Raw genomic sequence first — 11,061 nt, 5'->3', positions numbered from 1 at the left:
CTTCTGGGGAATCTTGTGGGTAGAAAAATATAACCAATGTGGTCAGAGGGAATAGAAATGCAAGCAGAGTAAATTATCTAAGTGGCCATTAATGAACAACAGTGCAGTGGTGATATAGATATCCTTGTATTTATGAGCTGATTAGAATACATAGTTAGATAAAAGCCTTTGTTTCAATCCACCAGAGATAGAACTGAACCTCTTGATGAATTCTTGTTCAGCTGCCTCTCTTTGTCAACATGTTCCCTGCTCCACACTTCATGGCTAACAGAGGCAGGAAGAACCTAAAGAATCTGACCCGAATGTGCGGCTTGAGGTACTAACAGCTGCTGTCACAATGTCCTTGCTTTCACTAATGTTCAAAAAGTAACCAACCCTATCATTATGAGAAATTCTTTTCCAAGTGTGAGGTTTCCGTTTCCCAAGATGCAGCCCATTACTTCCCCTTCTCTATAATTATAAACTCCCACTTCAGGGTGTAATCTGGTTCAGGAAGAAGAAAGGTGAGCAACTGAAAGATGTAAAATGTGGGGCATTATATCAGATTCAGACTACAGATTTATGCTGTCTCTTGCTGGCCTCCTCTTCCTCTCTTTCCTGTCCTCTCTGCCTTTGCTGTGCCTATATCAGTTCCCACTCCCACTGCTCAATCCCCACTCCAGTCTTCCTCTTTTTCTCTTCCTCCACAGTCTCTCTTCCTGCCTGTTTTCTTCCTCCCTCCCTCCCTCCTCTCCTCTTTCCCTCCCATTAGCCCTTTCTTTCTTCAACTCCCCTTCTCCTTTTCCCTCCTCATCTCTTTCTGCCTCTCCTTTCTCACTCTTCACCTGTTTTCTTTTTCCCCTTTTCAACCTTTCTTCTTCTCTCTTCTCTCCCTCCCTCCCTTCTTTCTTTTCATTTCCCCTCATATTAGTGGCTTCACTAGGGTTGGTGTCAGCCCCCTCCATTGACCTCCTTCCATACCACAACATACAGAATCCTTAGTACAGTAATGTTTTTTGTACTAATGTTATTCATAAATCGTATTTCCCATCTATCACTGAAGGTAATGGCAATAGTTGTGACATAAACAGCTAGCAAAATTCAAATGATATGTTTAAATAACAGCATCATATGCATCGTATACATAGTTTCATGTGGCTAAAGTGAACATTTGGTAAAATGTGATGTTTTTAAAGAAAATCTTAAGAAAATTGAAAATAAATTAAAAAATTAAAAACAATTTTCAATTTTTTAAAATTTAACTAAAAACATATCTAGGGGGCTTTCTAAACAGCCCTTTGGGACGTCCTCCGGACGTCCCATTTTAAAAAAGGGGCGTCTCTTTTAGACGCCCCATGGTCTAGTACGGACTCCGTCCGTACAAGATGGCGGCGCCCCTTCTACATGGGCGCCGCCATCTTTACGCATCGGACGCACAGCGTCCAGACGCGTCGCGCCGCTGCTGACGTAGCGAGCGCGCCCCTGGCGCCTCGCTACGTCGCAAACGCGACGCAAAAAGAAGCTCCATTTTGGAGCTTCTTTTTTCGGTCCGCGCGGGAGTCGGGCCGTTTGAAGGCTCCGGCTCCCCGGCGGACCTTCTGGCGGCGGTGCCAGACCGCTGCAAAGCGGCGGTCTGTACCCCGCCTAGGACTTCTTTCTCCTCCCACTGAGTCTCACCCTACTCACTCCATCCATCCAGTGACAGCTCCTTTCTGCTAAAAGGCAGATGTTTGAGGAGCAGTGGTGTCACCTGGTGCTGTCTGCCCCTCTAGTGATGCCACTGCCTCATATCATCTCTTCTTCTGTTCTCTTTGACCTTCCTTCTTTCCCTTTACTCCTGCCCTTTCCTTCTCATTCTCTATACTACTCTCCCCTCTCTTGCCCCTTTCCCTTCTTCTTCCTCACTGAATTTTTCCCTTCTCCTCTTTCCCCCTTCTCTCCCTCTTCCTTCTTTATTCCCTCTGCTCTCCTGGCCTTCTCTCTCACTTCTCCTCTTCTCTCTTTTCCTACTCCACACGTCTTAATTTTTGCCACCTCTAGGCACTCATCAAACATGGTTGGCCACATCCTAGGCAGCCCATGCTCACCTTGAGGTCCTTGTGCTCAGACTGGAAGCTCACCTGCTGGATTTTCACAGAGTCCAGTCAAATTGCTTTGCCACTTTTTAATTAAGAATGAGCAGCCAAAAAGGATACCAGCTTCATATTCAGACCCCTGTGAATTTTTCAGTCTGTTCATTCCTATTTTCACTGCCCATGTCCCCCCAGTAGTCTTGAAATAGAGAATTGTGCCCCTAGTGACATCTGGGAGAACACTTCTTCATTTCGGACATGGTTGTTTTGTGTTGGGAACCCTGGAGGCCTTGACACACCATGTGTGATGTATGGGCTACACAATCCCTTGTTGTTTTGTTGTTGTTGTGTGCCTTCAAGTTTTTTCTGACTTATGGTGACCCTAGGGCAAACCTATCATGGGGTTTTCTTGGCAAGAGTTGTTAAGAGGAGGTTTGCAATTCCCTTCTCCTGGGGCTGAGAGGATGTGACACGCCCAAGGTCACCCAGTAGGTTTTATGGCTGAAATGGCCATCAAACCCAGAGTCATAGTCTGTTACAACACACTGGCTCTCCCAAACAATTCCTACTCTTGTTTTCTGTGCTAAACAGCAGCCATCCAGTTCCTTTCTGCTTTAGTTAGAGTCCCTGATCCTTTGGACAGGTGCAGAACAACTTCGAGGTTTAGATTTTTAGAGCTTTTGCAGCTCAGTTCTGACGTGAGTGCTGGTCCAATGATGCAAATTCACGTCATAATGTGAATGTGTTTTCAGACACGATTCCTTTCTATGGGAGCTCCTTCCATGGGGCTTCCAGAGTGAATCCAAAGTGACTCCTCATTTTGATGAATTCCAGAAAAAAGGGAATTCACAGAATTCACATTCAAGCTCACTTCAATTTCACACTTGGTCTGGTGTGGAAAACCACTCCAAAGTCGCCCCCTCTTAGCTCCCTGTGTCCTGCTCCTTCATCCCCCTCCTCCTCCTTCATGCCATCTCGTCTCTGCCACCCTGCCACCCATCCCATCATCCCCTGCGTCCTCCTAGACCCTGATCTGCTTCCCTCCTTCACTCTGCCACCTATCCCATCATCCCCTGTGTCCTCCTAGATCCTGATCTGCTCCCTTCCTTCACCCTGCCACCTATCCCATCATCCCCTGTGTCCTTCTAGCCCCTGATCTGCTCCCCTCCTTCACACTGTCACCTATCCCATCATCCCCTGCATCCTCCTAGTCCCTGATCTGCTCCCCTCCTTCAACCTGCCACCGATCCCATTATCCCCTGCCTCCTCCTTCACCTCGATGAAAGATGAAAGTTAAGGAGGGGTCAGGGAAGGATGACAGTGTCCAGAGCCCCACTGAGCATGCACAAGGGTGCCGATTCGAATAGTTGAACCCTCAAATTATGTTCCGGTGTGGTAATACAATGTGCACTCACTCCTCTTTGCTTGAATCCGCATCACGTGACTTGCTTGGAATCGAACTGACTCCACTTCCCCCTTGATTTGGAAGGGCAACGGAAAGGCAACCAGGTGTGGTAAAACATCATGTTTTAATGTGAATTCGCATTGCTAGACAGAAGTGACTCCGGATCTGGTGTGAAAAAACATGACGTTTCTCATTGCTAGAACAGGAGTGACTGTGGATCTGAGGTGCAAACCCCCCATGTGTGATAAGGGCCTTCCAAAATGTTAGAAACACCCCCCCCCCCAATCCTTCAAGATAGCCTTCCCAAACGGCACTACAAATCCTATCATCTTTAGTAATTTATAGTCCAACTCGTTTGAAAAGTGCTAGGTTAGTGAAGGGAACTTTAAAAATGACTTTTGAAGAAGGTTTTTTTTATAAAAGAAATGTGCCACTAGGGGTCAACAATGACTGCCCATGTACCATGCTATGTAACTCCCCTGTTGTTGTGTTGTAGTTGATGTTGACTTAACCTTACCAAAAAAAGTAATCTGATGATTTCCATTGTTAATGTTAATGGCAATGAATCAATATTCCCGACTCTGATGGACAAAATGTTTCTGACCAAATATTTGAAACTGTGACAGATTATCCTACCTCAAGCATCACCACCTTGTAGTGGAAAAAATACTAAAGTATCTCTGATCTCTGATGGTAATTGCAGGTCTCCTTTATGTGCTGCTCTTTCTTCCAACAGGAAGGGAGATAAATATGTGAAACCAGGAAATCTCAGCTGATGTTTGCACATTCTGGCTGGCTGAGTCCTAATGCCCAAACAGGTGCATAAAACATTCTTTAGGTTTGTATGAACATATAAGAGATCAGCTGCCTTGGGACCTCTGCCAGGAAAAGGTAGGAGAAAATAATAATAACAAATAGTTACTGGTACCATACAGATTTATTACTAATGTGTTGCTAACTAGATTAAAAATTGTAATCACGCCTTTTTTGAGCAGTAGACAGCTAAAAACAGTAATAGAATCTTAAAATATCAATGGGATTTCCCAAAACTGAAATTTCATGCTCAATCTCTCATACACACCCACCTTTGTAACTGGGCAAATATTTAAAAGTGAACCAATGATCCTGTGACAGACTCATGTGAACATAGATGTGAGTTGTTCTGGACTTGTAGAGAAGAAGGATCTGAAAAGTTAATGGGAAGTTGAGATGTGTTATACATTTCAAAAATAGAAACCATGCCAGGAAGGGCATTTTCTAAGTCTGCCTAGGCTTCTTCCTATGGAACGGCTTTAGTATTCATCCTATGAAAAATGCAAAACTGTGCAAGGCTGCATGACAAAGATATTTATTCCTTATTGATTAGAGGACTCCACTGATTCATAAAGCTCCTAAAAAGAAAAGGCTGAGTGACAGCTTACATTTAAGGATTCTTTTAAAAATCATCTCATATGCTGTACCACAGCTTATAATGTATATTTATAATAGAAGGCCCTACCAAGTGTCGCTCCCCCTCTGAGGTGTCACCCAGTGTGGTCTGCATTGCTCACCCCCCCCCCCCAGGGAAGCCCTGAAGACTTATTAATTCTCCTGTTCAACATAACTAACCTTATAATTTTATAACTAATATGGGGGGGGGGGTTGTAGGGAAATTGATATATACATTTTGACAAACATGCACAAAACAAATATGCTGTGCTCCACGTCAGCCAGCTGAAGCTAGAAGCAATCCCTTTTCTAATGTGAAGTTGAAGGCTTTCATGGCCACATTGCCTGAAAAACCCACAAAAAACAATCCCTTTTCTGTATGATAGAAGGATGCTTCGGGTGGGAAGGAAGGAAGGAGGGAAGGGAGGGAGGGAGGGAGGGAGGGAGGGAGGGAGGAAAAGTAACATCTTTTCCTCTTGCTGCTCCCTAGAAGCCCGATGTTACATCATCAAAAGCAGTGTATAGCATGGTCTGAGATGAAGTATGGCGCAAGTCAGAGTTGAACAACTCAAGCTCCTTGAGATGTTGTTGGAGGGCAATTCCTATCAGCTTCAGCATAGCCAATGATGGAGGGTTATCTGCAGTCTCTGCACATAGAGGATTCAAAATCCTAGGTGCAAATTTGACTGGATCCTATCTGCTGTTGCTCTCTTGCTGCCTGCCACAAAGTGGTTGCTGCTGTGGAGGGTCTTAGAGGGACCTGGTGATGGATGGGTCATATCACCTATATCACTTATATCATTGGCACTCTATGTGGATAGGACAAGGCAAGATTTTCCTACCTCCACCCTAATCCCATGTTTAGAGGCAAACTGGATTGGCTGTTCAATTTTATTTCAACACTGGCAATGGGATTGCATGTTCCATTGACCTTTTGAACAGACAGACTAGTTTTGTGGGTGCAAGTCTCTCCAACAGAAAGAGACTTGTGGGGAACTGGGGAGAATGCTTGACTGACTGCCACCAGTGTTCCCCAACAACCTGCGACTGAGATACTTGCCTTACTATGCCCAATGGTGTGGCTAGCCCTTACTTGGTGTGCCCCTGGGTTGTTTTCTTTTCATGGGCTCTATGGTAGTGGATGGCATATTTTATTTATGTTGGAATTCTGCTGTTTTCTTCTCATTTGCTGTTGGAATGCATAGGATTATAATAATTTTGCAAAACTGATATTACTGCATACCAAACTCAATGAATTGCTGGCACTGGATCTGTACAAAGCAGAAGGTGTGGCAATTGTTACAACTACACAACACAGATGGTAACTAAACTTCCTTTAATTGGCCTCTGTAACAACAGGAAACAGTCAGTTTCAGATCATGAGAACAATAAATTACATTATCTTTGTTACTGAGAACAGAAATAACCAGAGTCCATCTTTGATTTAGATGGAGATTTTTTATTGTTCTGCCCACAAAGCACATCGAAATCCAAAGCAAGTTGGGTTCTATCCGTTTCACTGATACCATACAGTATTTATAATAGTAATATTTGGGGCATATATCAAAAGATCAGAATTACAGAGAAAGAGATATAGATAGAAAGAAAAATAAAACAGAGATACAAAAAGGATGACATTCAGCTTGTGAGAAGGGGAGTGATAAACAAGACAAAGGATGTAGCAGTGCTATGTTAAAGTTTTGGGTTAAAGTTAGACCTATACCTGAAGAGGCTGAAATTGATATTGAAACCATAATTAGAAGAGGTGAATGATTTGATTGAAATTGAAAGCAGATTTGATTTGGAAAGTGTGTGTGTGTGTTTCTTTATTTCTTTATTCTTAAAATGCTTAAGGGTCAAATTGATAGGAATAGCTAGATAGCTATAAGAGGATGGTTTTGTTGAGACAGACCCATACAATTATAATGCCTTGTAAGTTAACTCATTTAGGCCATGCTTGCATGATGGTTTGTTTCTCTTATTTTTCATTACTCATTCCACATTGATCATGCAGAAAACCTCAGTTTCTTTACCTCAGAAACCTTATTCCACATTTTCGATTATTTCTTTTTTAAAAAAAATCACAAAATGAAACAATTCAATTTATAACACTGTAACAGTTCATCAAACATTAATGAGTAGCTATAGTACTACTTGGAACAATGTACAGTGCTAATTAAGTGGAAGCATGAAAATGTGTGTTTTTTTCTTCTCCTTTTGAAACAGGAATAATGCTATATGGGAGAATCCCATGCTCAGAAACATCTGCCAAGCCACAGAGCTGACTTGTTGCACTACTGACCAAATACAGTAGAAATAAATATCTGGAATGTGCATGGGGCAGTGCAAACTGTGGGCCATAATTGCTTTGTACATGACCATTTGTAACTGATTCAAATTCGATTTTCCTCTGAAATACCTAATAGTCAGGTATGAAAGCTGCATCAGGTAAAACCAAGGAGGAATAAATGTCTGACAAAACAATAAAAAACCTTATATAAAAACTTATATAAAATATATAAAGTCCAAAGTTTTTTAAAGTGTGTGGGGGTGTTGGGGCGGGGTGAACCTCCAGGAGAACACAAAAATTTGACAGGGGCTGCATTCGCACTGCAGAAACAATCCAGTTTGGCACACTTTAACTGCCATGGTTCACTGCTATGGAATTCTGGGCTCTGTAGTTGTGGCATCAGAGCTCTCTGACAGAGAAGGCTAAATGTTCCACAAAACTACAGTTCCTCGAATTCCATAGCATTGAGCCACGACAGTTAAAGTGGTCTCAAACTGGATTATTTCTGCAGTGCAGATGTAGCCCTGGATACTGGACTAAAAATTAGCATACCGCAGGCAATGGCCAGAATCTCTTTACCAAGTAGTAATGGCTTTTGCTCCTTCAGAAGTTTCAGAGCTTTTTAGTGACCTTTTTTTTTTTTTTTTTGCCAAAGACTGTCCTGTTTCCTGCCTTTATGTGTTGCACTTGCACAGAACAGTCCTGTAGCTGCACTAGATGGGCTTTGAATATTTGATAGTATTGCATAGCATTGATGAAAAACAGTTTTCTAAATTTCTTCACATCTTCCACTTGTTCTTAACTACATCAGCATGGCCCAATACTATCCTCCACTCATCTGAAAAGATGTGTTTCATGTCACTACTCTGAGTTATTTTCCTAATATCAAATTTTACACATTTATAGAGCTGACATGCAAGAGACTCATTATTTAACAGACCTGTATTTCATTCCACAATTTCACATTGAAATTCCTGCAACCTCATCAGTGGCATCACAAGGGTTGGCTTCACCCGGTGCAGTAACCCATGGTATCACCTTCCCATTGACCTCCTCCCATACCACACCATACAGAATCCTTAGAAATAGTTTTTGTACTAATGTTTACTGATAGATCGTAATTCCCATATATCATAGGGAGTCATCAGGCAGACCCAGCAACATCTTGGACTGCCTGAAGGAAGAGGCCCCTCCCTCCTCAACTGTCATCTCGGCCTCAGAGGGAGTCATCAGGCAGACCCAGCAACATCAAGGTCTGCCTGAAGGAAGAGGCCCCTCCCTCCTCAACTGTCATCTCGGCCTCAGAGGGAGCCATCAGGCAGACCAGCAACATCAGGGACTGCCTGAAGGAAGAGGCCCCTCCCTCCTCAACTGTCATCTCGGCCTCAGAGGGAGCCATCAGGCAGACCAGCAACATCTTGGACTGCCTGAAGGATGAGACTTCTCCCTCCTTTAACTGTATTTTTATTGTATTAACGATTTTACTGTACACCGCTATGATCATCGCGGAATAGCGGTCTATAAATAAAACATATTATTATTATTATTATAGAATAGTTGTGACATAAATAACTAGCAAAACTAAAATATATTAAATTTTACATGTACATTGTTTCATGTGGTTAAAGTGAACACTTGGTAAGATGTGATTTTTAACAAAAATATTTTTAAAGAATTTTAAAAATTTATCTTAAAAAATTTTTTTTTTCAAAACCTGGGCCTTCTTTCTCTTCCGACTGAGTCTTGCCCCACTCACACCATCTCTTCTGTATTTTAAAGGGATGCAGGAGAATGCCATAGCCCATTTCTGCCAAAACAGATGTTTGGGGAGCAGTGGTGTCACCCTCCCATCGGGTGCCACCTGCTGTGGTCTGCATCACACACCCCTTGAGTGACACTCATGAGCCTTATGCACATTCTCCCTACCTTCTTCTTGAATAACATTCACGAGAAGTTTGTTTCCAGACCCCCATAAAAAGTGCATAAATGGAATAAGTCTTAACAGGCATATAAATAAGGTGTGATATATGATGAGCTGTGCCAAGGCCTATCTAAAGGTCAACCTGAGACGTTCTGTGTTTTTAAGAGGTATGTAAACATTCAAATAAAAATAGGGGGCCCTAGTGGTGCAATGGTTAAATGCCAGTAATGCAGCCACAAGGTTGTGAATTCAATACCAGCCAGGGGCTTCAAAGTCCACTCAGCTTTCCAGCCTTCTGTAGGTCGCTAAAATGAGTTCCCAGATTGTTGGGGGCAATTAGTTTACACATTGCAAACTGCTTAGGGAGTGTTAAGAAGTGGTATAGAAATGTACTTGCTATTGCTATTGTTATAATTTCCCTTTATAGATGGGCTAGAATAAAAAAAAAACTAATTAAAATCCAAGATTTTCAAAGATGCAGAGAAATCCTAGACATAACTCCAGTTGACGCCAAAGGCCTCACTTGTAAAACTGACTCGAAAATCACTGCCTCAGAATATAACTTTATTTTTGCTTACCATCATGAATTAGAGTGAAATGGCAATCTAAGAGAGGAAATGATGAGAGCTTGGGCCTATCTGGGTTGAGATGGAAAACACAGGACAAGAGAGCCATTTTGCTTTAGTAAAGAGTGGAAAAAAACAGACTGAGAGAAATCAAGAGGAAGCCATATTTCCATGAATGGTTGGTAACAATAAAAGAAAAAAATATCTCCCAAAAAGACGATAAAGGTTCAGAATTGATAAAAGTTTATTTTAAAAATAATACCCAGTATTCATAGCAAAAATTGAGTAAGCCATTGTTAATAGTGTTAAATAATTTTTCTACTCTAACATGCACATATTCCCACTCCCCAAAAGAAGCCATTCTGGGGGCAGAATTTCATCGAATTTAATCCAATGGCAAAAAAAAGGAATAGCACTGACCTCCCACATGAAACAGAGAAAAATTGTATACATTTTTAGTAACGTTCTGTAGAAAATCATTGATCCAGCAAGAAAATAATTTTTGTCACTGCCCAAACACTCTCTAAAGCAGTGGTTCCCAACCTGTGGGTCGGGACCCCTTTGGGGATCGAATGATCTTTCATGGGGGTCGCCTAAGACCATTGGAAAACATCTATTTAATTACAGATATGAAGTAGCAATGAAAATAATTTCATGGGTTTGGGTCACCACAACATGCGGAACTGTATTAAAGGGTCATGGCATTAGGAAGGTTGGGAACCACTGCTCTAAAGGGTGGGCACATTTTTGCCTTGTTTGGGGGCTCCAGTTCACTTAGGCCAGAAGAAACTTTTTTGGGGGGCAACAGTAGGTGAGCCACAGGCCATTTTTGGTCCAAGGGAGTTAAGGTCCTGTTCCTTGTTTGCAACAGGAAGTGATCCAAGGGTTGTTTTAGGCCCAGGAGAGACATTTTTAAAACAAGAGTAAGTGACTTGAAGTCACTTGCTGTTCCCTCCCAAATGCCTCTCCTGGTCCTAAAATGCTGGCAATGCTCCCCCTCTGGATGACATTTGGGGAGCATTCTGGGTGCATTTTGACTCCTGGGGGCCACATGCACCACACTTTGGACTTCGCTGGTATAAAACAATAGCAAAGTGAATTGATTCTGGTTTTAGATATTTTTTCTTAAATATTTTTTTATTATAAAATTACCTTAAAACAAAACTTTCTCATTTACATTATGTCCAATTATAATATCTTCACTGATCAACATCATTATGATTTTACATATTGTTTTAAGTCATGTCTATAATATATACATTATTCCAAACCTATAATCCTTCTCATCCATAAATGAAGCTGCTAAAAGTCTAGATTGGTTATATTTTGATTTCCACAAATACGTACACCTTCTCATACATATATACAGCGCATATATATATATATATATATATATATAT

Source organism: Sceloporus occidentalis, unplaced genomic scaffold, assembly GCF_023333645.1.
Source record: "Sceloporus occidentalis isolate IW3139 unplaced genomic scaffold, rSceOcc1.0.p SCAF_2, whole genome shotgun sequence".
In the NCBI taxonomy this organism is placed as follows: domain Eukaryota; kingdom Metazoa; phylum Chordata; class Lepidosauria; order Squamata; family Phrynosomatidae; genus Sceloporus; species Sceloporus occidentalis.
This window is presented reverse-complemented; position numbering follows the sequence as displayed.